The sequence below is a fragment of the Chiloscyllium punctatum genome, chromosome 5 (assembly GCF_047496795.1).
Source record: "Chiloscyllium punctatum isolate Juve2018m chromosome 5, sChiPun1.3, whole genome shotgun sequence".
Taxonomy (NCBI): Eukaryota; Metazoa; Chordata; class Chondrichthyes; order Orectolobiformes; family Hemiscylliidae; genus Chiloscyllium; species Chiloscyllium punctatum.
Window position 1 is genome coordinate 96,423,452 of NC_092743.1, and position 24,394 is coordinate 96,447,845.

Below are 24,394 nucleotides of genomic sequence, written 5' to 3' on the forward strand. Positions count from 1 at the left end.
CCTATGCCATCTAGTTTTGAACTCCCAGATCTTGGGAAAAAGAAGTTAGCTATTCACCCTATCCACATCCCTCATGATTTGAGAAACTTTGAAATATCACCCATCAGCCCATCCAGGGAAAGAAAGCCCCAGCTTATTCAGCATCTCCCTATAACTCAAACTGTCCAGTTCCAGCAACATCCTTGTAAATCTTTTCTGCACCCTCTCAAGTTTAACAACATCCTTCCTTTAGAAGGTCAACCAAAATTGTATGCATCATTTTCCTGGGGCAAGTGCTGGTCTCTGATAGTCCTCTGAATGTTTTTGACCTGAGGAATCTCTTCCATATCTAAAGAATAAGATATCTCAGTGATTGCTCACCAGAGTTTAATCTAGAAAAGCATTCAGTGAGGTGAAAGTCTGTGAGCTGATGGAAGGTGCAAGTGAAAGCTTTGCCAGTGCACTCACTGAGAATGGAGTGGCCTCCTCCTCAGAGGAAGCAGTGGATCTCAGGGTCTCCATTACTGACATCTCCTTAGTGGAGGTTCACTGGGTACCACTAGTGTCTCCATAAGAGAAGAGATGGAGGTAGTTGTAAAAAATGGATAAGAGCTTGTGCAGATTAAAACTGAGATAGCTTTGGTGGTATTGGGAGAACTGCACAACACATTGGAGCTTACTGGTTTGAATGTCAAATGGTGTCTACCTGTCCTCACATGAGTTATTCTTGCTTTTCTCTGGCTGAATTCAAAACTTTCACCTTCTAAGGATTGAGAAGCCTAATGCCCTATCCCACCATTGTTCTGTCACTTTCCACCAGCCTTGACCCTCTCAGTCCAGTTATGGACCAGTTTTTCCAGCAATGGGACTATGAGAGGGATTGAATTTGATGGAAGTGGATGCAATCAGTGGTCATGCATAAGGAGGAAAGTTCAGGGCCAAGCACTGCAGTGTAAGAGGTAGTTCCTGAATTGCAGCATCTGAAGTGGGTTGCAGATGTATGTGAACCAGGAGCCCTTGTCAGGGGTGATTACATCGTCTTGCTTGCCATAGGATGCCCAGAACACGACAGTTCAGCTTCATAATTAATGACAAGAGAGGCAGAAGACTGCTTGAGAAAACTTACCCTGTGCCAAAACCATCCGTTGCCATGAAATCCACTTGCCACCACACTTTAACTGCAAATCAGAAAATTGGCCCATTGTTTGCTTTACCCCAAATGCAATAGACCTTATTGACAGAAATAGTAGTCCTCCTGCATATCAAGTCATCCCTTGGTGTCACATACAGCTCAATTGCTCTTGCTTATGAGTTCAAAGGATTTTATGAGTACATTTACAACTCCAGAGTCATGAGCAAAGTCCAGCTTGCTTGTATAATATGGAGGGACTGTTGGAGGTGATGAGATGTTAAGTAAATATTGGGTCTGTTCTGACAGAGTGGTAGGAAGGATCCTAAGGAGCTGTTTTGAAATACCATAGGTGGTTATCACTCTTTCTCTAAACAATGTTAAACAAGATTTAGAGATGCCGGTGCTGGACTGGGGTGTACAAAATTAAAAATCACACAACGCTTGGTCATAGTCCAACAGATTTATTTGGAAGCACTAGCTTTCGGAGCGCTGCTCATTCATCAGGTGATTGTGGAATATGAGATCACAAGCCACAGAATTTATTGCAAAAGTTTACAGTGTGATGTAACTGAAATTATATATTGAAAAGAAACTGGATTGTTTGTTAAGTCTCTCATTTTTTAGAATGACCATGTTGGTTTCAGTCCTTTAAAGTTACATTCTCAAGTGAACTTTAACAATTGGTGTCAAGTTGGCCCAGATAATACATTGAAGGTGTGAGGTGCGCTGTGTGAGACTGTCTGTGCACAATGTTTGGACTGATTCTAATCTAAAAAACAGATTTACAGACTCTTACAGCTTTTGAGCAAAATAAAATGTAATTCTGCAAGTACAAATTCACCCCACAAACTTATATTTGTGTGTGTGTATATGGGTGATTGGGGGGGGGGGGGGAGGTGGTTATAAATGTCTGTGAGAGAGTGCGTGTATGTGTGTGAGTGTGAGTGTAAAGGGGTATAAGTCTGTGAGACGGTGCATGTGAGTGTGGGTATGTATGTGTGAGTGTATGAGAGAGAGCTTGTGTATGAGAGAGGGCCAGTGTGAGTGTGTGTGTCTGTAGGAGTGTGTGTGGGAGTATCTGTGTGTGTGTGCGCACGGGCGTGTGTGTGTAGGAGTGTGTGTCTGCATCTGTCTGTGTTTGTGCGTCCATCTATGTGTGTGCATCTGACTGTGTGTATGTGTAGTGCAATAGGGTCACCTGTACTGTGACATGAACCCAAGATCCTGGTTGAGGCCATCCCCATGGATACCGAACTTGGATATCAGCCTCTGCTTGGCCACTTTGCATTGTTGCCTGTACCAAAGTCTGCCTTGGAGGACAGTCACCCGAAGTTCAGAGGGTCGAATGTCCTGGACTGCTGAAGTGTTCTCCAACTGGGAGGGAACACCCTTGTCTGTTGATTGTTGTGCGGTGTCCATTCATCCATTGTTGTAGCCTCTGTACCATGCTTCAGGGCATCCTTGCCTGCAGCATATGAGATATTCAAGGTTGGCTGAGTTGCATGAGTACCTGTCATGTACGCGGTTAATCAACATCACCAAAACAGATTATCTGGTCATTATCATATTGCTATTTGTGCTGTATCTTGGTAAATTGACTTTTACATTTCTACATTACAACAGTCTCTTTGGGACTTCTTGAGGTTGTGAACATTGCTATATAGATACAAACCCTTTTGTTTTGGATATACAAGTTTCCACTCAAAAGGGACATATTGGTTGTGTTTAACAACTGAGTTCACATTGCGGCAAGATTTGGAAAGATTAGAATAGCATCAAACATATTACGGTTACAGTTCATCTTTGTTTTCTGTTGGAAACCCTTGTAATGTTTGTATGGCAGTCCTCGCTATTTTGTCTATAAAAAGCAAAGGGAAAACAAGTGGATTATCCAGGACTATATCAGAAAGATGGAGCAATATACAGTTTCACAATTAACATGGGAGCCATTAACTGTATATGTTAGTTTCCAAAAATGTTTCAAAGGGAAAGACTAGTTTCTGTGCAATTTCTGTGATGACTGTGCTGCAAACAAGTTTTAGCACACGTGTTACAGCTACTGTGCAGAGATAAAAAATTTAAAAAGTAATTACTGAAGCCAATGTTATAATTTATTATGTTAAGTGACTAAGGAGATCATTGCACACTTTAATGGAGTGCCTGTTTAATTTGCCATTCCATATCTTACATTTTTCATTGGCATCCTTCAGGCAATATTGGTTCTCAGTTGACGTGGAACTGACAGGGAATAATTCCTTTTTGTATACATAATTTCTTCTAGCTTGTAGCGGTAGGATTTTAACATTTTGTTGTGATTCAGTGGGTTGTGTATTGTGTATCCATTAAATGCTCACGTTTATTCTGTGCCTAATTAATTGAGAATCTGTATTCTATAGATTTTATATTGCCTAACGGTAACAAGTTAATAATGATGCCTTAATAATCCTCAACCTCCATTGGCTTTTCCATCTTAATTCTTTCAGGCAAGATGTCAACATCAACACAAGCAATAGATGTACAACACACAACTTGGTTAAAAATGTACGAATAGGTATTGTTACCTTTGCGCTAAAGCATGTCAAATTGTCTCTTGGTGTCAAACAGAGGATTCTGAAACCTCCCAATTTGTGGGCTGTATCAAGGAGTTAGAGAAATAATGAGGGATTTTATCTACCTACTGTTATATTATGAGTAAAATGACAAATTTCATTACTTTTTTAACCAAATCAAATCCAAATTGTAACATGAGATTATTATCTAAGGTGTGATGCCATTATGGGAAATATTTATGTGGGTGTGTATTGAAAATATAAACTTTTTTGGTATAAGTAGATTTACAGTTTTTAAATCCCTATGGCATCATCGTATTGGGCAATGCTTAAAGCCCTCCTTAGTAATAATCCTTTCTGACCCTTACACAATTGTCTTGCTTTTGAGGATCAATAAGGCTGTTTGTCAGTGACTACAAACTTCCTGTGCCATTTAAACCCAGTTACACATTACCCAAAAAGGTAGAACTTTTTAAAGGCCTTTTGTAGCAAGATTAACAGTGTGAAAGTGGACTTTTACATCAGTGCAAAAATTTCCCTTTGATTGAATATTTGAGTTCAGCAGCACTGCCTCGGAGAGTTACTGATAGCAGCTTTGAGACTTCTTTCTTACTTCATACATTGCAGACTCCAGAAATTATAGCAGTTTCATTGGAGTAGTGACAGTGAACACTATCCATTACAACACAAAATTATGTTATCAACCTTATTCCTAATGGGATCAATTTGCTCTGGATTAAACTAGTATTTAATCATTATGATATACGTAATGAGTCAGAATGGTGTGAAATTTACCTGCCTGGTTATAGAGTTCAAGCTATGAAATATCCATGTAAAAGTTACTTTAAAACCAGGTCAATCCATAAAAGGCTAAGGTGCATAGTTCCGATTGCTGACTTTCAGAATCTGCCCATGTAGAAAGAGAATAATTGGGATTTGGACCAGAGTACAACATCATATTAAAAAATTGGATCAATTTTGGACCACTAGGCAAAATTGTGACTGAGTAAGACACTCCAGCCAGAGCTCCTCTACTCTGCCTGTTCTTTCTTTTTCTTTTCATTCTCTCTCTTTTTATCTCTGTTATGTGTTTTTTTTCAACTAATGACTCAGACTTACCGAAGGAGAATGAAGGAACTAGTGTGCTCCGGAGGCCAGTGGGGGAAGCAGTCCCAGAGCAGAGGCTGGCATGGAGAATCAGGCTCGGAACAGAGACTGGCATGGGGAATCAGGCTCGGAACAGAGACTGGCATGGAGAATCAGGCTCGGAACAGAGACTGGCATGGGGAATCAGGCTCGGAACAGAGGCTGGCATGGGGAATCAGGCTCGGAACAGAGACTGGCATGGGGAAGCGAGACCTGAGTGGAGGCTGGCATAAGGAAGTGAGTCCCAGAGTGGAGGCTGGCATGGGATGCGAATCCCGGAGTAGAGACCGGCATAGAGAAGTGTGTTCCAGAGTGAAGGCTGGCATGGGGTGTGAGTCCCGGAGTGGAGACCGGCACAGAGAAGTGTGCCCAAGAGTGGAGGCTAGCGCAGTGAACTGAGTCCCAGAACGGAGGCCAGCACATGGAGCGAGTCCCCTGAGTGGAGGCCGGTGTGGAGAACAAGTCTTGGAGTGAAGGCTGGTACGGGGAGCAACTTCCGGAGTGGAAGCCGGTGAAGGGAAGCTGTCCTAGAGAAAATTTACCTTGGATCAGCTGGGAACCAATGTGGAGCAGACTGGAGGCTTGGAATGGAGCGGGGACGGTTGTTAGACTGGGGTTTGGCACAAGTGGTCAGACTACATGTTGAAGTCCCTGAGCTGAGCTCCTGCAATGTAGTGTTTATTGGTAATTTGCTGAAAATGTGTTGCTGGAAAAGCGCAGCAGGTCAGGCAGCATCCAAGGAACAGGAGAATCGACGTTTCGGGTATAAGCCTGAAGAAGGGCCGATGCCCGAAACGTCGATTCTCCTGTTCCTTGGATGCTGCCTGACCTGCTGCGCTTTTCCAGCAACACATTTTCAACTCTGATCTCCAGCATCTGCAGTCCTCACTTTCTCCTTTGTTGGTAATTTGTTTATCTAATTGTAATGTCTATCCTTTCAACTATATCTTATTTCTAACTTATTTTCTAAATCACTAGAAAGTAATGCAACCACTTTTCTTTTTTATATCTAAGATTTGTACCTGGGTACTTGTACAAAAGATGGCACCAGAAGAGATGACATTGTAAAACTTTTCGCTGTACTTCTGTACTTCAGTACACAGCAACAAAGGCTATTCTAATTCTAACTCTATTGAAATTATCCAAACAAGGGACTTTATTATTCTTCTTCCCTGGGTGAACAAATATTTAAGTGGCTGCACATTCTGCCCATTACCCATTCATCTATTCAATTAAAGCTGATGTGGTAACGCAGTAACATAAGAATGAATCACCTTATAAATTTTCGTAACTTGGAGGCAAGTTTTCTTGGGAAACTAGGTGTATACAATCTAAATCCAAATTGAATTAGAACTACTTGTTTTGACAACAGAGAATGCCATTTGCCAACCACACCATCCACAGGGGTTTAAATCCTGAATTTGTGGGTGGAAACTTGTATTGCTCCTGCTTAATTGGGGGAGCTTAATTGGACAGATCAAAATTTAGAATCTCAATTGTGAGATAAACGTTAAGTGCTCCAATTAAGTGCTCTGAAATGTGTATGTGATCCTTCCTCATTACATTCTCCCTAATCAAGAAATACATAGGTTCGGATGCATAAGAGAGCCTTGCCTGTTGTGAGGTTGGTTTCTTCTAATTTGGAGCGAGTGCTTGCTGCTTTGTACTTCTAGGAGAACACTTTTATGATTAAGTTCGGGTGTCAGTACTCCGAGCTGATTGATGGCTGCACAATAAGGGATGGGTGTCTCAGTGTAGGATGAAATCAAGGAGCTTTGAGAATATTTGTAGCTCAGGTTGAGGTTCTGGATGAGCTGCAAGGTTCATTTTCAGATATTTCATCACCATACTAAGTAACATCATTAGTGAGCCTCCTGGTGTAGATGACTTTCTATTTATGTGTTTGAGTTTCCCTGAGTGATGTCATTTCCTATGGTGATGTCATTTGCTGTTCTTTTTTTCAGGAGGTGATAAATGGGATCCAAGTCAATGTGTTTGTTGATAGAGTTCCACTTGGAATGCTAGGCTTCATTGCCACAATGACTTGGATCCCATTTAGCACCCCCTGCGAAAAAGAACAGGAAATTCCATCACCATAAGAAATAACATCACAGGAAATTACATCACCAACCCAAGGAAACTCAATCACATAAATAGGAAGTGGGCTACACCACCAGTGCTTCATCTGAAAGCTCACTGATGATGTTATCTAGTATGATGATGAAATATCTGAAAATGAATCTTCCAGCTCAGCGAGCAAACTGACATGGAGTCAAAGAGGCACAAGTAAAGGAACCTCAGTATGGAATGGGTAGAGTGGAGGTGGCAAAAGGGAGGACTGTTGTCTTGGGACAAGAACCAGATGACCTTTGGGTTGATGAGTCAGACAGGCTGGAAGCATGTTAAATTGTCGAGAGAGGAAGCATTCTTCTGTTAGTCAAGGTGTGATCTTTCTGGAAAGAAATTGCAGGACAATCACGGTTACAGAGCGGTGTGTCTAAAAGGCAGAATTTCTGCATCCATGTTCAGGGTTTATGTGAGGATACTGTGTGGCACAGGGACCTGTCAGAGGAGAGGGTGCTGTTGGATCTGGTAAAGTGGGAGTTTCAGGGTTGGTGAGAGGATGTTGTGTGACTTCATAGAGGATGTCTGTAAACAACAGGATGCAGTGGTCTCAAGAATGGAGAGGTCAGGTTCAGGGGGGACTGGGTATATCAACTGATATGGACTCAGACAGGAGAGCAGGAATGTCAACATACCTTTTAAAAGGATTCAAGATAACAGAAAGTGGTGACTGAATTGTGACAGGAGGAAAAGGAATAGTGAAGCAGTGAGGCCAAAGGAGGTTTTGGGTGGCTTGGTGGATGATAAAGCCTTGAATAAAGGTATCATTTTGAAGCCCTGATTGTGTGTCACACTTCCAAACAATATATCAGGAACAAAAAGTGGGTGGAGTTCGTACTTTGAATTTTGGCTGAATTGAAGGGACACTCTACTATTCTGGAGTCAAATGGTTGGAGAACTATGCACATCTGAGTTCTCCTCTCCATGGCCTGATGGTTACAGAACCATTATTGTTCCAAGTGAGATCCCACCAGTGTCTGGAGCCACAGTATATTGTAGCCTGATTGGCATGTCATGATGTCTGAGGTATGGATAAGACCATGGGAGAAAATAAAAAAACTGTACAAGCTTTAAGGGAAACAAGTGTCAGAGGGTAACCATCTCCAGTATTGGAACCTCCAGTTTCCTGTTTTAATCCTCAAAGCAGATAAGAGAGTGATAGAATGTCTATGATGGCATGGCAGGGCCATCATGATTGTGGTTTGAAGTTGCTGATGGGAAGTTCCCCGTTCAGTCAGGGAAAGTACAGGGATATCATCATAAACGTGAATGGTCCCACAGGATAGCATGCACCATGGTTGGTGAGGAGGACAGATATTACACTCAGGAATTAGGATGAAATAAGCTAATTAGATGGATCAGTGCACTGTATTTGGGGATCACCTGAACTTAACACTATTATGGCACAATACTCGTGTTTTAGAGTTTGGTGTTTTAAAAAAAAACAAGTTGGCCAGAAAGCTATTGTTTCCTATTTAGGACATTCATCCTTAGGTTATTTAACTTATCTGTAGTTTTTGTTTCCTTAAATAAAGTGTTCTGTTTTACTTTGTCTCAGCTGACACCTCACAAGCATTGATCAGTTTTGAAAAATCTAGCCTTATGGTGATTGTGGCCAATAGGACCTGCACAACACTGCATATTTCTGTGACCTCCAGGTCCTGGAGAGTATGGAAGTTATTCTGGCAGTTATGTAGTTAAAAATCACACAACACCAGGTTATAGTCCAACAGGTTTAATTGGAAGCACACTAGCTTTCGAAGCGATGCTCCTTCATCAGGTGATAGTGGAGGGCTCGATTGTAACACAGAATTTATAGCAAAAATTTGCAGTGTGATGTAATTGAGATTATACATTGAAAAATTGATTGTCTGTTAAGCCTTTCATCTGTTAGAAGACAGTGATAGTTTCACTTCTTTCATGTGTAAATCACAAAACCTTTTATTTAAAATTGCATTCTCGGGTTAGCTGTTAACAATGGTGATAGCTAGACAATATGTTGAAGGTGTTGGCCCTCTGTGTTCTCTGTCTATGCCATGGTGTTTAGATTGATTCTAATCTAAAAAGATACATAAATTCATGCAGTATTTGAGCTCAGAGTTCTACATGAATGTATACAGTTTTTGAGCAAAGTGCAATGTAACTCTGCAAGTACAAATTCACCCCACAAAATATATGTGTGCATGTGGGTCTTTGTCTGTCTATGTGTGTGTGTGTCTGCCTGGGGTGAGGGTTGTGAGTGTGAGAAAGTGTGTGTGTGTGTGTGTGTGTAGTGAGAGCAGAATGTCTTAAGTCTGTGAGGAGGTGCATGTGTGAGAGTGGGAATGTGTGTGTCTATAAGGGTGTGTGTGGGTGTCTGTGTGTGCGTCTGTGTGTACCTATGTCCGTGTGTATGTGAGAGTGTGTGTGTGTAGGAATATCTGTGTGTGTGTGTGTGTTTAGTGCAATGGTGATCACCTGTAATGTGACATGAACCCAAGGTCCTGGTTGAGGCCCTCCCTATGGGTACTGAACTTAGCTACCAATTTTTCAATGTATAATTTCAGTTACATCACACTGCAAATTTTTGCTATAAATTCTGTGTTACGATCAAGCCCTCCACTATCACCTGATGAAGGAACGTCGCTCCGAAAGCTTGTGTGCTTCCAATTAAATCTGTTGGACTATAACTTGGTGTTGTGTGATTTTTAACTTTGTACACCCCAGTCCTACACCAGCATCTCCAAATCATGGCAGTTACGAAGTTAACTTAGTGTTGCAATGTATGCCCGTAATCCTGTTACTGGAGCCCTGTAACAGATAATGGTGGTACATTGTGATAGGTTAGTTAAATCACTGGGAGATGAGCTAATCCTGAAGATGATGGTGTTGTAATGTGATACTTTAAGTGTGATGGAGGGAAGCAGTGTGGCAGAAGATGATTAGTTTAGAAAGACAAAGCAAGCCAGCATGATTGGCTATGCTAATATTATCTGATAAGCGTGGGACCAACAATTCTATAAACTGGAGGAGAACAAAGAGCTTGTGGAGAGTCAGGGAAGACATTTTGCTGGCTCCCACAGCTTTGATTTTGCAAGATTAAAGTTTAAGTTTGTGAAAGATTTTCTGTGTCATCTGGTAATTTTTTAAAATAAAACATTGAGTGATTCTTCCACAACAAGGGAAGCCCTGCTTCAGGCAAGCCCACAAACATATCTACTCATGGTGACTCATTTCAGTTTAGCTGCATTCATGTCACCCTAACACATGTTCCAAATGGGATTATTTGAGAACTTTAATACTTTAATGTAGGCAGAGGTACACAGAGAGTTAAAAAAGAGGAGCCGATTAGGTCAATGTGCATGCTATTCAATGCTCCTACATCATAAAAGATGTAACTCATCACCTATGCATACAGCCCTGAATATATTTCTCTTCCAGAAATCACATGTTATATTAATTCAGCATTCTCAGTGATTGTGGCTCCATTACCCTATGCACTTCCAAACTTTGAACGTTACCTGACAGAATAAAATGCTGCACACCTCAGACTGTTATTGACAACAAGTGTTTCTAAGAATGTTGTCCCGGGAGATTCCACCCAAGGAACTGATTCTTCCTTCCTTCCCTGCAAAGCCATGTCAGATTTCCTCCTGCCTCACATAGATAGTATCTCCACCTGTTGCAATATAGGCCCAATCTCTTCAATCTGACCTAATTCGACAAACTCACTCTTCCTGCAATCAGTCTTATGAACCTAGGCTGAGATTGCCACCAAAATTCCCCTCACAATATGTCACTGATGCACTGTAACCATGCTGGAGGAATAAGTTGCAGGTTCAACCATGTATTTAGCAACAATTGAACGTTCTGTTATAGAATCATGGCGTCATACAGCATGGAAACAGACCCTGAAGTCCAACCAGTCCAGTGCTAACTATGTTCACAAACTAAACTAGTCGCACCTGTGTTTGGCCCAATTCCCTCCAAACCTTTCCTATTCATGTACTTATCCAAACGTCTTACAAAAGTTGTAACTGTACCCGCATCCACCATTTCCTCTGGCAGTTTATTCCACACACTAATCACTTTGTATAAAAGGTTTGTTCCTCATGTCCTTTTTGAATCTTTCTCCTCTCACCTTAAGAATATGTCTCATAGTTTTGAACTCCCCCACCCTCGGAAAAAGACCTTTGCTATTCACCTTATCCGTGCCCTTCGTGATTTTATAAACCTCTATAAGGTTATCCCTCAATCTCCTACACTCCAGTAGAAAAAGTCCCTGCCTATCTAGTCTGTTTTTATAACTCAAACCCTCCATTCCCGGCAACATCCTAGTAAATCTTTTCGAAACGTTGTCCAATTTAATAACATCCTTCCCATCACAGGACAACTAGAACTACACACGGTAACCAGAAGAGACCTCACCAACATCCTGTACAACCTCAACATGATATCCCAATTGCTATACGCATAGGTCTGAGCAATGAAGTCAAGCATGGTAAATGCCTTCTTAACCACCCTGTCTACCTGTGATGCAAATTTCAAAGAATTATGTACCTGAATCCCCGAGGTCTCTCTGTTCTACAACACTACCTTGGATCCTACCATTAATCATGTAAGTCTTGCCTTTGCTTGTTTTACTTAAATGCAAAACCTCACATTTATCCAAATTAAAATCCATCTGCCCCTCCTCAGCCCATTGACCCAATTGATCTTTGTAATCTTAGATAATCTTCACTCTCCACTATACCACCAATTTTAGTATCATCCACAAATATCCTAACCATCTCTCCTATATTCTCATCCAAATCATTTATATAAATTTCAAACAAAAAAGAACACTGCTGGTCACAGGTCTCCAATCCTCCATCACTACCCTCTGTCTCCTGCTATTAAGCCAATTTTGTGTCCAATTGGCAAGCTCACCCTGAATCCCATGTGATCTAATTTTAACTAAATACTTTACCATGCGGAACATTATCAAAGGCTTTACTAAAGTCCAAGTAAATAATATCTACCATTCTGCCCTCATCAATCTTTTTGGTTACTTCCTCAAAACACACAATCATGTTTGTGAGATTTCTCTCACACAAAACTATGCTGACTATCCCGAAACATTCTTAGCGTCTCCAAATGCATGTAAATCCTATCTTTCAAAATCACCCCCAACAGCTTACCCACTACTAATAGCAGACCCATACGTCTATAGTTCCCAAGCTTCTCCTTACAGCCTTTCTTAAATAAAGGCACAACATTAGCTATCCTCCGGTCTTTCAGCACCTCACCTGTGGTTATAGATGATATAAATATTTCTGCTAGGTGCCCCACAATTTCCTCCCTAACTTCCCACAGTGTCTTGTAATACACTTAATCAAGGGCTGGGGATTTATTCACCTTTATGTTTTCTAAGACCTCCAGCAATTCCACTTCTGTAATGTGAACTGTTTTCAAAACATCAATATTTATTTCCATGTATTCTCTAGCCTCCATTTCTTTCTCCACAGTAAAAATTGACGCAAACTATTCATTTAAAATCTCTCTCATCTCCTGAGGTTCAACACAAAGATGACCTTCTGATCCCAGGTCTCCAAGGCATGCGCCATCCTTTCCATAGAAGCAGTCAAATGTTCTCATGTCCATGTGTACTGTAAACATTTGGTAACTCTGTCTCAAATTTCACTACATGGCACTCAGCTCCAACATGTCTCCTATTTCTTATGTTCTTCTGTATGAAGCTGCTTTTAAAAAAAAGGAGTGCTCTCCTAACCATGAATCAGGGATTGTAAAAGTATTCTTTAGTTTGGTGGAGCCAAGTTAATTTTTAAAAATCCATAGATCTAAACAGCTGAACTTGTGAATTGTGAATATTACCTGATTAGATGAAGGCACATCCTCTGTGATATAGAATCACATGATTTTTTAATTAAAAAATTATCAGCATTTCTATTGATAATTTGTAAAAAGAAGACAGAAATGAATAAATATGCTGTCCCTTGCACTTCAATAATTGATCCTTTTGTGTAATTCTTCAAAATATGGTCAAGCATTAGCCCTTATCCCTTTTCAAAGAAACTTTGCATTGTGGAAGGTGTTTTCATTAGAGGACTGTGAACAATAAAAGAACTCCATCGCTCAAAGGCTTTGGAGTTTGAAGATATTAGTAGTACTTTCTTCTGGGGAAATTGTTTAAACAGGCAGAGTACTGATAAAACAGTCTGAAACTCCTTCTAACCATAACCAGCTTATGGGCTTGTTTTACTAATTGAATCCAGACTCCTGGCAACACTAATTATGTAATGTGAACAGCAAGAGACACAAAGAGTTACATTGAATTATTTTGAACCATTTATATGTTTAAATTAAGACTATAACTATCAATTGTTGTATCAATTAACTACATTTCGTCTTTAGCGTTTATTTATGATGTCTTAGTATCACACAACCAATCAATATTATTGTAACTTTCTTCAACTATTAGAGAGTGAAAGAAAACTTACCTTCAATGAAAGTAAAGCAAATATAATCGCAATTTGCATTTTGAAGTACCAAATGCTTGAGACTAAGCTGTAGAATGTTCTGAATTAGCTGATTCTTTGGCTTCAGGAAAGTACTTAATTCCAAAGAGGGTGATGCCAAACATAGAACACAAAGCACAGCACACTCCGAGTTATCTAGGAGGAAGTAATGGCGCAATGTTGACTTTGGGATAAACAGATGCAGGCACAGGTCAGGAGAGCACCCAAGTAGACCTCTAGAACTGATCGGATCAAAACGAGATAAAAGCCATGCAGAATCTTTTGTGGACAAGCTGCTTATCATAATGTTTTTGAAAAGTTAGTTTTTGTTTATGTTCTTGAGCAACTATTTTTAATTGCTTTCCATTTCTAAGAGGAAGGTGAACTGCTTACTATATTGAAACATTCGGTCCTTGAGCTTACCAAAATCATTTACTCAGTGTTTTGTTATCTGAGAATATCCACTGTAAAATACCTCCTAAACAGGAAAAACGATAGTGGAAATGGGTCTAAAATATAATTAATTTTCTGACTATTAATTTAAGAGGAAGAATTCTAATCAGTTGCAGATTTCTTCCTGTTCACTTAGCGTGACCATGACCAATTACTAAGCTGAACTTTCTGCTTTAGTTTCACTTCCTGCCCCTAAATGATAGCTTTAGAGGCAGCCTTTATTGTAGAACAGTTATAAGGACTGTTTAAGTAGTGTTATACTTTCCAAAACCGCTCATCTCAAATATCAAGGCTGGAAGAAAGGACATTGTAAAGTATTTTGTCTTAGCTTTGGCAGCTAGTGTACAATCTCAAGTGGGAAAGCTTTCTAAAAGCTTTTCCAGCTGGGTATTATTATTATTCAAATTGCACTTTTCCTTCAACAATTTATTTTTTCATAATTTCTTCCTATTGTTTGTTTTGGCATGGATTAGTTGCTACCGTATTGTACGATACTTAATCTTATAATGTTACAGTGATACTACACTGTCTAACCAGTCAATTAGGATTGGAGTATCGACTTTAATCAGAGTTCCAGATGGATATAACACATCAGCAACTAGCAAAAATGTACGAGAGTGACAAGTCACAAATACCAGTTCAGACTGGGCAGAATTACTGGCAAATGCAAACATTTCTTTTCTTCTCTCTTTCACTTTTCTCTCTTTCTTTCTTTGTCTCTCTTTCTTCCATTTCTTTGTTTCCCTTCTCTATAGCTGTGTTTTTCTCTCTCTTTATTTGTGTCTTTGTCCTTTTTTGTTCTCAACTTCCAATTTTCTTGTTGCCTAAGTCCTCTTTATTTCTTGATTCCTCATGATTGTTTGATGTGAGCTTGAAGTAGCTTACCTAATTCCCTTTTTCAGGGTGGACAGTTGGATACTGACAGTCCGATGGTCCTATAAATATTACTTCAATGTCAAAGTGCCTTATGAAGAGTCCAATGTCATTTACAAAACCTTCAGTTGAAAATCCCAGCTTTAAAGTCATTTACTGACATTAGCCTTATGAGCCTTCGCAAGTATCTTCTGGCTTTCATCAATCACACTTGCTTCATCTTTTCTTTAGATTACCACATGCTTCAAAATAACCTTCAAAGGTTTCGCCATTTGTATCTTGTCCACAATCAGTTAGATATGTTGAAGGATGTTTAGAAGACTAACATTCTTCTTACAATTGCCATTCTCTCTACTCGCCTGTTCACAAAGGTGTGCACATGCTAACAAATTGTGGTACTGCAACAAGTATCTTAATTAAGCAAAGTTAAATGAAATGCTTAGCATAGAACATAGAACATAGAACTGTACAGCACTGGAATGGGCCTTTTGGCCTATGATGTTGTGCCAAACATGATGCCTAATTAAACTAACCCCTTCTGCTTGACCTTAATCCGTATCCCTCCATTCCTTGCATATCAAATGCTTATCTAAAACTCCCTTAAATGCCCCCACTACCACCTCTGGCAGCATGTCCCAAACACTGACCACTCCCTGTGAAAAAAAACACTTGCCTCTCATGTCTCATTTAAGCTTTCCCCTTCTCACCTTAAATGTATGCCTCCTTGTATTAGATATTTCAACTCTAGGAAAAGGATTCTGACCGTCAACCCTATTTATGCATCTCATAATTTTAAAGACTTCCATCAAGTTTCCCTTCAGCCTCCACAGCTGCTGGAAACCAGATTCTGGATTAGTGGTGCTGGAAGAGCACAGCAGTTCAGGCAGCATCCAAGGAGCAGCAAAATCAACGTTTCGGGCAAAAGTCCTTCATCAGGAATAAAGGCAGAGAGACTGAAGCTTGGAGAGATGAACTAGAGGAGGGTGGGGGTGGGGAGAAAGAAGCATAGAGTACAATGGGTGAGTGGGGGAGGGGATGAAGGTGATAGGTCAGGGAGGAGAGGGTGGAGTGGATAAGTGGAAAAGGAGATAGGCAGGTAGGACAAGTCCGGACAAGTCATGGGGAGAGTGCTGAGCTGGAAGTTTGGAACTAGGGTGAGGTGGGGGAAGGGGAAATGAGGAAACTGTTGAAGTCCACATTGATGCCCTGGGGTTGAAGTGTTCTGAGGCGGAAGATGAGGCGTTCTTCCTCTAGGCGTCTGGTGGTGAGGGAGCGGGAGTGAAGGAGGCCCAGGACCTCCATGTCCTCGGCAGAGTGGGAGGGGGAGTTGAAATGTTGGGCCACGGGGCGGTGTGGTTGATTGGTGCGGGTGTCCTGGAGATGTTCCCTAAAGCGCTCTGCTAGGAGGCGCCCAGTCTCCCCAATGTAGAGGAGACCGCATCGGGAGCAACGGATACAATAAATGATATTAGTGGATGAGCAAGTAAAACTTTGATGGATGTGGAAGGCTCCTTTTGGGCCTTGGATAGAGGTGAAGGAGGAGGTGTGCGCGCAGGTTTTACAGTTCCTGCGGTGGCAGGGGAAAGTGCCAGGATGGGAGGGTGGGTTGTAGGGGGGCGTGGACCTGACCAGGTAGTCACGGAGGGAACGGTCTTTGCGGAAGGTGGAAAGGGGTGGGGAGGGAAATATATCCCTGGTGGTGGGGTCTTTTTGGAGGTGGCAGAAATGTTGGCGGATGATTTGGTTGATGCGAAGGTTGGTAAGGTGGAAGGTGAGCACCAGGGGTATTCTGTCCTTGTTACGGTTGGAGGGGTGGGGTCTGAGGGCGGAGGTGCAGGATGTGGACGAGATGCGTTGCAGGGCATCTTTAACCACGTGGGAAGGGAAATTGCGGTCTCTAAAGAAGGAGGCCATGGGTGTGTTCTGTGGTGGAACTGGTCCTCCTGGGAGCAGATACAGTGGAGGTGGAGGAATTGGGAATACGGGATGGCATTTTTGCAGGAGGTAGAGTGGGAAGAGGTGTAATCCAGGTAGCTGCAACACTCCAGACATCCCCAACAGTACCCTTCCACCGACACTCTCCTCGTTTGGCCGAACTGGTCCTCACCCTTAACAATTTCTCCTTTGAATCCTCCCACTTCCTCCAGACCAAAGGGGTAGCCATGGGCACACGTATGGGCCCCAGCTATGCCTGTTTCTATTGGCTACGTAGAGCAGTTGATCTTTCGTAATTACACCGGCACCACTCCCCACCTCTTCCTCCGCTACATTGATGACTACATTGGTGCCACCTTGTGCTCCCACAAGGAGGTTGAGCAATTCATCAACTTCACCAACAGATTCCACTCTGACCTTAAATTTACTTGGACCATCTCTGACACCTCCCTCCCCTTCCTGGACTTCTTCATCTCCATTAATGACGACCGACTTGACACTGACATTTTTTACAAACCCACCGACTCCCACAGCTACCTGCATTACACCTCTTCCCACCCTACCTCATGCAAAAATGCCATCCCGTATTCCCAATTCCTCCACCTCCGCTGTATCTGCTCCCAGGAGGACCAGTTCCACCACAGAACATACCAGATGGCCTCCTTCTTTAGAGACTGCAATTTCCCTTCCCACGTGGTTAAAGATTCCCTCCAACGCATCTCGTCCACATCCCGTACCGCCGCCCTCAGACCCCACCCCTCCAACCGTAACAAGGACAGAACGCCCCTCGTGCTCACCTTCCACCCTACCAACCTTCGCATAAACCAAATCATCCGCCGACACTTCCGCCACCTCCAAAAAGACCCCACCACCAGGGATATATTTCCCTCCCCACCCCTTTCCGCCTTCCGCAAAGACCGTTCCCTCCGTGACTACCTGGTCAGGTCCACGCCCCCCTACAACCCACCCTCCCATCCTGGCACTTTCCCCTGCCACCGCAGGAACTGTAAAACCTGCGTCCACACGTCCTCCCTCACCTCTATCCAAGGCCCAAAAGGAGCCTTCCACATCCATCAAAGTTTTACTTGCACATCCACTAATATCATTTATTGTATCCGTTGCTCCCGATGCGGTCTCCTCTACATTGGGGAGACTGGGCGCCTCCTAGCAGAGCGCTTTAGGGAACATCTCCGGGACACCCGCACCAATCAACCACACCGCCCCGTGGCCCAACATTTCAACTCCCCCTCCCACTCTGCCGAGGACATGGAGGTCCTGGGCCTCCTTCACTCCCGCTCCCTCGCCACAGGACGCCTGGAGGAAGAACGCCTCATCTTCCGCCTCAGAATACTTCAACCCCAGGGCATCAATGTGGACTTCAACAGTTTCCTCATTTTCCCTTCCCCCACCTCCCCCTAGTTCCAAACTTCCAGCTCAGCACTCTCCCCATGACTTGTCCGGACTTGTCCTACCTGCCTATCTCCTTTTCCACTTATCCACTCCACCCTCTCCTCCCTGACCTATCACCTTCATCCCCTCCCCCACTCACCCATTGTACTCTATGCTTCTTTCTCCCCACCCCCACCCTCCTCTAGTTTATCTCTCCACGCTTCAGGCTCACTGCCTTTATTGCTGATGAAGGGTTTTTGCCCAAAACGTTGATTTTGCTGCTCCTTGGATGCTGCCTGAACTGCTGTGCTCTTCCAGCACCACTAATCCAGAATCCTGTTTATGGAGCACTGGTATTAATACTGGGAAAAGTGGGTGCTGTGCTGTTAAAATGATCTGTACCTGAACCATCCTGGGGCTAGCTCTCTACTGAGATGTATAACAAGGGAAGTAGAAAGGCATTTAGGCTGAGGACAAGCATTCACATTTGGGAAGATATGGTAGGTCAAAGAGTCGAGACAAGGCAAGAGAAAGAGGTATTAATATGGGAAATGATAGGAAGAGACAAGAATGCAAATTAATAAGAGGATGAAATTGAAAGCTCTGTATCTGAATGCAATGTAACATTTGGAACAAAACAGTTGAAGTGATAGCACAAATAGAAATGAATGTGATATCATAGCCATTACAGAAACATGGTTGCAAGATGATATATAATCTGTTCTGATATAAAGCGTTACTTCCGTTCCAGTTCGATCTTGTCTGCTAAGAAAATTGCATAATAGCAGCGCCATTTAAACCAATGGAATAGGAACCGTGTTACAGTCAATACAACTAAGGAAAGTTAATGTTCTATAAATAATTTTCTAAATTCGTCAATCGCGTTATAGCCAATTCACATCGAAGAAATGCGCATTATAGCAAAACCGACTGTAGATTAGGACCTGAATATTGAAGATTACAGAACATGTAGGAAGGCTGGGAAGTATGGAAAATTGTGGTTTGGTAGCTCTGTTTGTTAATGACAGTGTTGCAGCAATAGTTCAGAAATGCAAGATGTAGGTGCGGTTTAGGTAGGGATTAGATATATTATTTTGTTGGAGTAATATTATAGCCATTGCCAGCATAGCACAAAAGCAAACGATTAATAAGGAAAAGAAAATTAAAATATTAGACAAAACTAGATAGAAAGAAAAATGAGGTAGTAAGAATTGCCATAGACAGTTAAAAAACAAAAAATTAACAAAGTGAGTATTGGTCCTACAGAAAGTGAGCCTAAGAATTAGTAATAGAAAATAAGGAGATGACAGGGCAGTGAAGCTGCTCAGCACGGCCATGGACCCAGGTTCTATTCTAGCCTCAATTGACTGTGTGGAGATTGCACATTCTCCCCATGTCTGCGTGTGTTTCCTTTGGGTGTTCTAATATCCTTCCACAGTGCAAAGATGTACAGGTTAGGTGGATTGGCCATTCTAAATTGCCGAGAGTGTCCAGGGATGTGCAGACTAGGTGGATTCACCATGGGAAATGCCGGGTTATAGGATGGGGGCAGGGGGAATCTTGGTGGGATGCTCTTCGGAAGGTTTCTCTCACCTTGATGGGCTGAATAGCCTACTTCCACACTGTAGTGATTCTATGGCAGATGAACTGGACAAGTATTTTTCATTGGTTTTAATTATGGAGGTTATTAGTTATATCCCAGAAATAGATGTAAATCAGAAAATGGAAGGGAAGAACACAAGAAATTTACAATCACTAGGTATGTGGTAATAAGAAAATTGTTGGTACTGTAAACTGAAAAGTCTCTGGACCTGATAGATCACCTCTTGTGTATTAAAAGAAATTGGTAATAAGATTAGATTAGATTATTTACAGTGTGGAAACAGGCCCTTCGGCCCAACAAGTCCACACTGACCCGCCGAAGTGCAACCCACCCAGACCCATTCCCCTACATTTACCCCTTCACCTAACACTACAGGCAATTTAGCATGGCCAATTCACCTAACCTGCACAATTTTGGACTGTGGGAGGAAACCGGAGGAAACCCACGCAAACACGGGGAGAATGAAATAAGATTGCTATATAATGATACTATGGCTTTAAGAGGTGAATTTTGGTCCTTTTTTTATGAAGAAAGGTTGAGACAGAGGTCACAAGTGGTCTGCTCTAGGCCAATAAAGTAAACAGTTTGTGAGGCCTTGCATTTTTAAAAAACGTTTGTTCAATAGAAGCAGCCTGAATGGGTGGGGTTAAGCTCCCATCTTTAGTTTTCGCTTTCAGCAGTTGCTGGGACCTTGAAGCTCTTATTCCTGTCTCTGTTACAGCTAAAAGCTGGGATTCTCTTCCTGCTGCTAGAATCACATGTGAGGCAATCTATTTTACTGAATTTGCCTTGTCAAGGATGTGTATATGGGATGCTGCTTTGTTAGAACAGTTAATTGAACTGTAGTGTAAAAATAAGGTGTGTGTTGCTTAAAGTCAAGTAGTTTGACCAATAAAATTGCATGTTAATGCAACACCTTACACTTACTTATAAAATATGAAACAGTTAGGTCTGGGCTATCTTCTTAATATATTTTGAAGGGGTTTGGTCTGGTCCATAACAGTTATGGAGTCATAGGGTTATACAGCACAGAAACAGACTTTTCAGTGCAAACAGTCTGTGTGAACCATTATCTCAAACTAAACTAGTCCCACCTGCCTACGCGTGGCCCATACATCTCCAAACATTTCTTATTCATGTACTTGTCCAACTGTAACTGTAAGAAATCTAGAAGTGAAACTAGAAATAAGGCTGAATCTTAGGAGTAGCTTCAGGATCCACACTACTTCTCAGTTCACCAGCTTAGGTTCATCGGTTTTAATTTACCCACAGTTCTAGAATCCCTGCAGTGTGGAAACAGGCCCTTTGGCCCAACAAGTCCACAACAACCCTCCAAACAGTAACCCACCCAGACCTTTACCCTATATTTGCCCCTGACTAATGCACCTAACCTATACATCCCTGAACAATATGGGCAATTTAAGCATGGCCAATTCACCTAACCTGCAAATATTTAAAGTGTGGGACGATACCAGAGCACCTGAAAGAAGCCCACCAGACACAGGAAGAATGTGCAAACTCCACGCAGACAGTCACCCGAGGCTGGAATCGAAACCGGGCCCCTGGCAACGTGAGGCAGCAGTGCTAACCACTGAGCCATTTCCTTGATTCAGGGCAGGTCAGTAAGGTAGGAAAATACCAATTGTTACTCTTTATTTAAGAAGGGAAGGAAACAGAAAACTTAACATCTGTCATATGCAGGTGTCAAAGGCTATCTTTAGAGTACGTAAAGGAATTCACTATAATAAGGTAAGGCAACATGGTTTAGTGAAAGTGAAATCACTTTAACTAATTTATTGGAGTTCTTTTAAGAAGTAATGTATGCTAAGCAAGCAGTGGACCTTTTGTCCTTAGGAACAACGCAGGGCATAAATAGATAATTTTGTAATTAGCATATTTAATTAGTGGTGTGCCATAAGAATCAATGCTGGGATCTCAACTGCTATATTTTATGTTAATGATTTGGATGAAAGGACTGACGGTATGGTAGCTTAATTTGCTGATAACACAAGGATGGGTATGAGAGTAAGTTGAAAAGAGGACACAAAGAAACTACAAATAAACATAGATAACTGATTGGAGTGTAATGTGGGAAAATGTGAAATTGTCCATTTTAGATGATTGCAGAACCATGAGATGCAGAGGATCAGGCAAACCTTGTGCATTGATTGAAAAGCTGGTATGCAAGTACAGCAAGCAATGAGGAGAGCTTGAAAAATGTTATTGTTTATTGCGAGGGGAAAACAAGGTTTCACTTCAGATGTACGGGGCATTGGTGAGACTGTATCTGGAGTACTGTGTACATGATTTGTCTTTTTATTTGAGAAAAGATGAAAATGTACTGGAGGGACCTCAGAGAAGATTTACTTAACTATTACTTGGAAAGGAAAGGTGGTCTTCTGAGGAAATATTAGATAGGATAGGCTTGTACTGGCTGGAGTGTCGAAGAGTAAGAGGTGACTTGATTGAAATACAGAAGATCCTGAGAAGTCTTCAAAGGATGAATATAGAAAGGCTATTTTGTCTTGTAAGAAGGAACCAGGGGTCACAGTTTTAAAAATAAGGGGTTGATTTAAGACAATGTGTACGAATTTTCCAGCAGATTGAGAGACTTTAGGATGCTCTTTCTGAAAAGGCAGTGGAAGAAGAGTCTTTGATTATTTTTATGACAGAGGTAGATAGAATCTTAATAAGCAAGTAAGTGAAAGATTATAGTGGATTGCAGCACTATGGAGATTAGCTGTGTTCTTATTGAATGGTGGAGTAGGCTTGAGGGATTGAATAGCCAACTCCTACACCTAATTTGTATGTTCATATGCAGCAAACTAATTTCCAAATGATCCACAAGTAGAGAAAGCTGTTCATTATTGTATAAATCTCTGTCAGATCACTTCTCAGCCTTTTATTCTACAAAAAACATCCTCAACCTGACGTACCCTCTAATTTCTGGTGTCAACCTTGTAAATCTTGGTTGCATTGTATCGAGTGTTTCTTTATAATTTTTTGTGGTAAATTTAACCAAGATTTTATAGATGTTTTTGCATCTCTATTTATGAATTTTTTTTTACCTTCAAGGTGAACCTATAATTCCTCTAACAGTCATTACTATAGAGGACTAAGTATACAAGATGGGTCCTTGTGATAAAGAGATGGCAATAATCATGGTTGACTTTAATCTACATGTAAACTGGAAAAATCAGATGGCAGCAGATGAAATGAACAAATATCTTCCTTCTATTTTCAATATTGAGAACACAAAAAACATTCCAGTAATATGAAGAGGTGAAAGGGAGAGAGGAACTCAGGGAAATTACAATCAAAAGAGAAGTAGTATGGAACAAATTACTGGACTGACAAATCTCTGGATCTAGATGGACATCATTCTAAGGTCTTAAAAGAGGTGGCAAAAGTACTAGTAGATGCTTTAGTGAACATTTTCAGGCAGGGTTCCATTAGACTGGAAAAGCAATTCCAACTCTTCTACTTAAGAATGGTGGGAGGCAGAAAACAGGAAACTATAGACGAGTTAGGACAAGATGGCAAAGCACTAGATCAGGAAGTGAGCAATCGAAGCAAGACAGAGCCTTAACTGCACAATCAGCAGAATAAGGGGGTGTCTTGGGCAGACATGCACAATGCCTGATGTATGTATTGTGGGAAATAAATGACATCTGATTAATATATGGTTGTAAATTGATCAGATTAGAAATTGAGCATATGACCCAAGGTGTTTAAGAGATGATCAATGCGTTTTTGCCAGAGTTCCATTTTAGAATGTTTGAGATTGACTCTTATGTACAAATGGATAAATAATTGTAACCTGTACTCGAATCTCCCATTGGTTTATGAAGTTGAAAGAAAACACAAAGATAGGTAGAAAATTAGCAGACATGGAGTTTGCAAGTGGATTTGGATAGGTTGAGTGTATGGGTGAAAATGTGAAAGATGGAATATAAAGTGAAAAAATATGAAGTATTGTTTAAACGGGGAATGACTGCAAAATCCCAGGATTCAGACGGCTCTACTTGTTCTTGTGCTTGATCACAAAATGGTTAGTGTCCAGGTACAGCACATAGTCAAGAAAAATAATGGACTGCTATTCTTTATTTTGAGAGGAATTGAACACTGTTTTAAACTTAATGGATGTACTTTTAGAAGAGAAATGAGAAGAATTTTATTTTCTGTCAGAGTCTTGTGTGAATTTAGAACTCGCTGCCTTAGAAGTGGGGTCATTGGATATTTTTAAAACAGAAGTAGATAGACTCTTATTAGACAAATCAAAGGTTATCAGGTTAGATGGGAATGTGGAGTTCAAAACACGGACAAATCAGCCATGGTCTTATTGATTGGGAGAACAGGCTTCAAGGCCTGAATGATTTATTTCTGCTCCTAAATCATTTGCTCACATCATACATTGCTATCTCAGTACAAATTACTCTCTGACCCTGGATTGCCTTTCCAACTGCATACCTAATCTGGGTATAAGCAAGATACAAGGCTTAAATCACTGGGGATAATTGGATGAGAAATTCACTGAGAATAAAGAAAAATACATACATTTATACAGCATACTTCATAGCCAATTAACCGACTTCAAAGTGTAGTCACTGTTGCAATGCATGGAAACATGGTTGTTAATTTATGTACAGCAAGTTTTCATAAATAATTTACAAACATATGACAAGAAATTGAAGTAGGTTATTCTGTCCCTTGA

At 41.3% G+C, this 24,394-nt stretch overlaps 1 long non-coding RNA gene across 1 annotated transcript; it reads right to left on the minus strand.

The window, feature by feature from the left end:
• Nucleotides 1-1,556: 1,556 nt before the first annotated feature.
• LOC140476760 (uncharacterized) lies at nucleotides 1,557-13,735 on the minus strand. Its single transcript, XR_011960596.1, has 2 exons — nucleotides 13,410-13,735; nucleotides 1,557-2,576 (listed from the first exon to the last, which is right to left on the minus strand). It is a non-coding gene; the product is annotated as an uncharacterized lncRNA (long non-coding RNA).
• Between the last annotated feature and the right edge of the window lie 10,659 nt (nucleotides 13,736-24,394).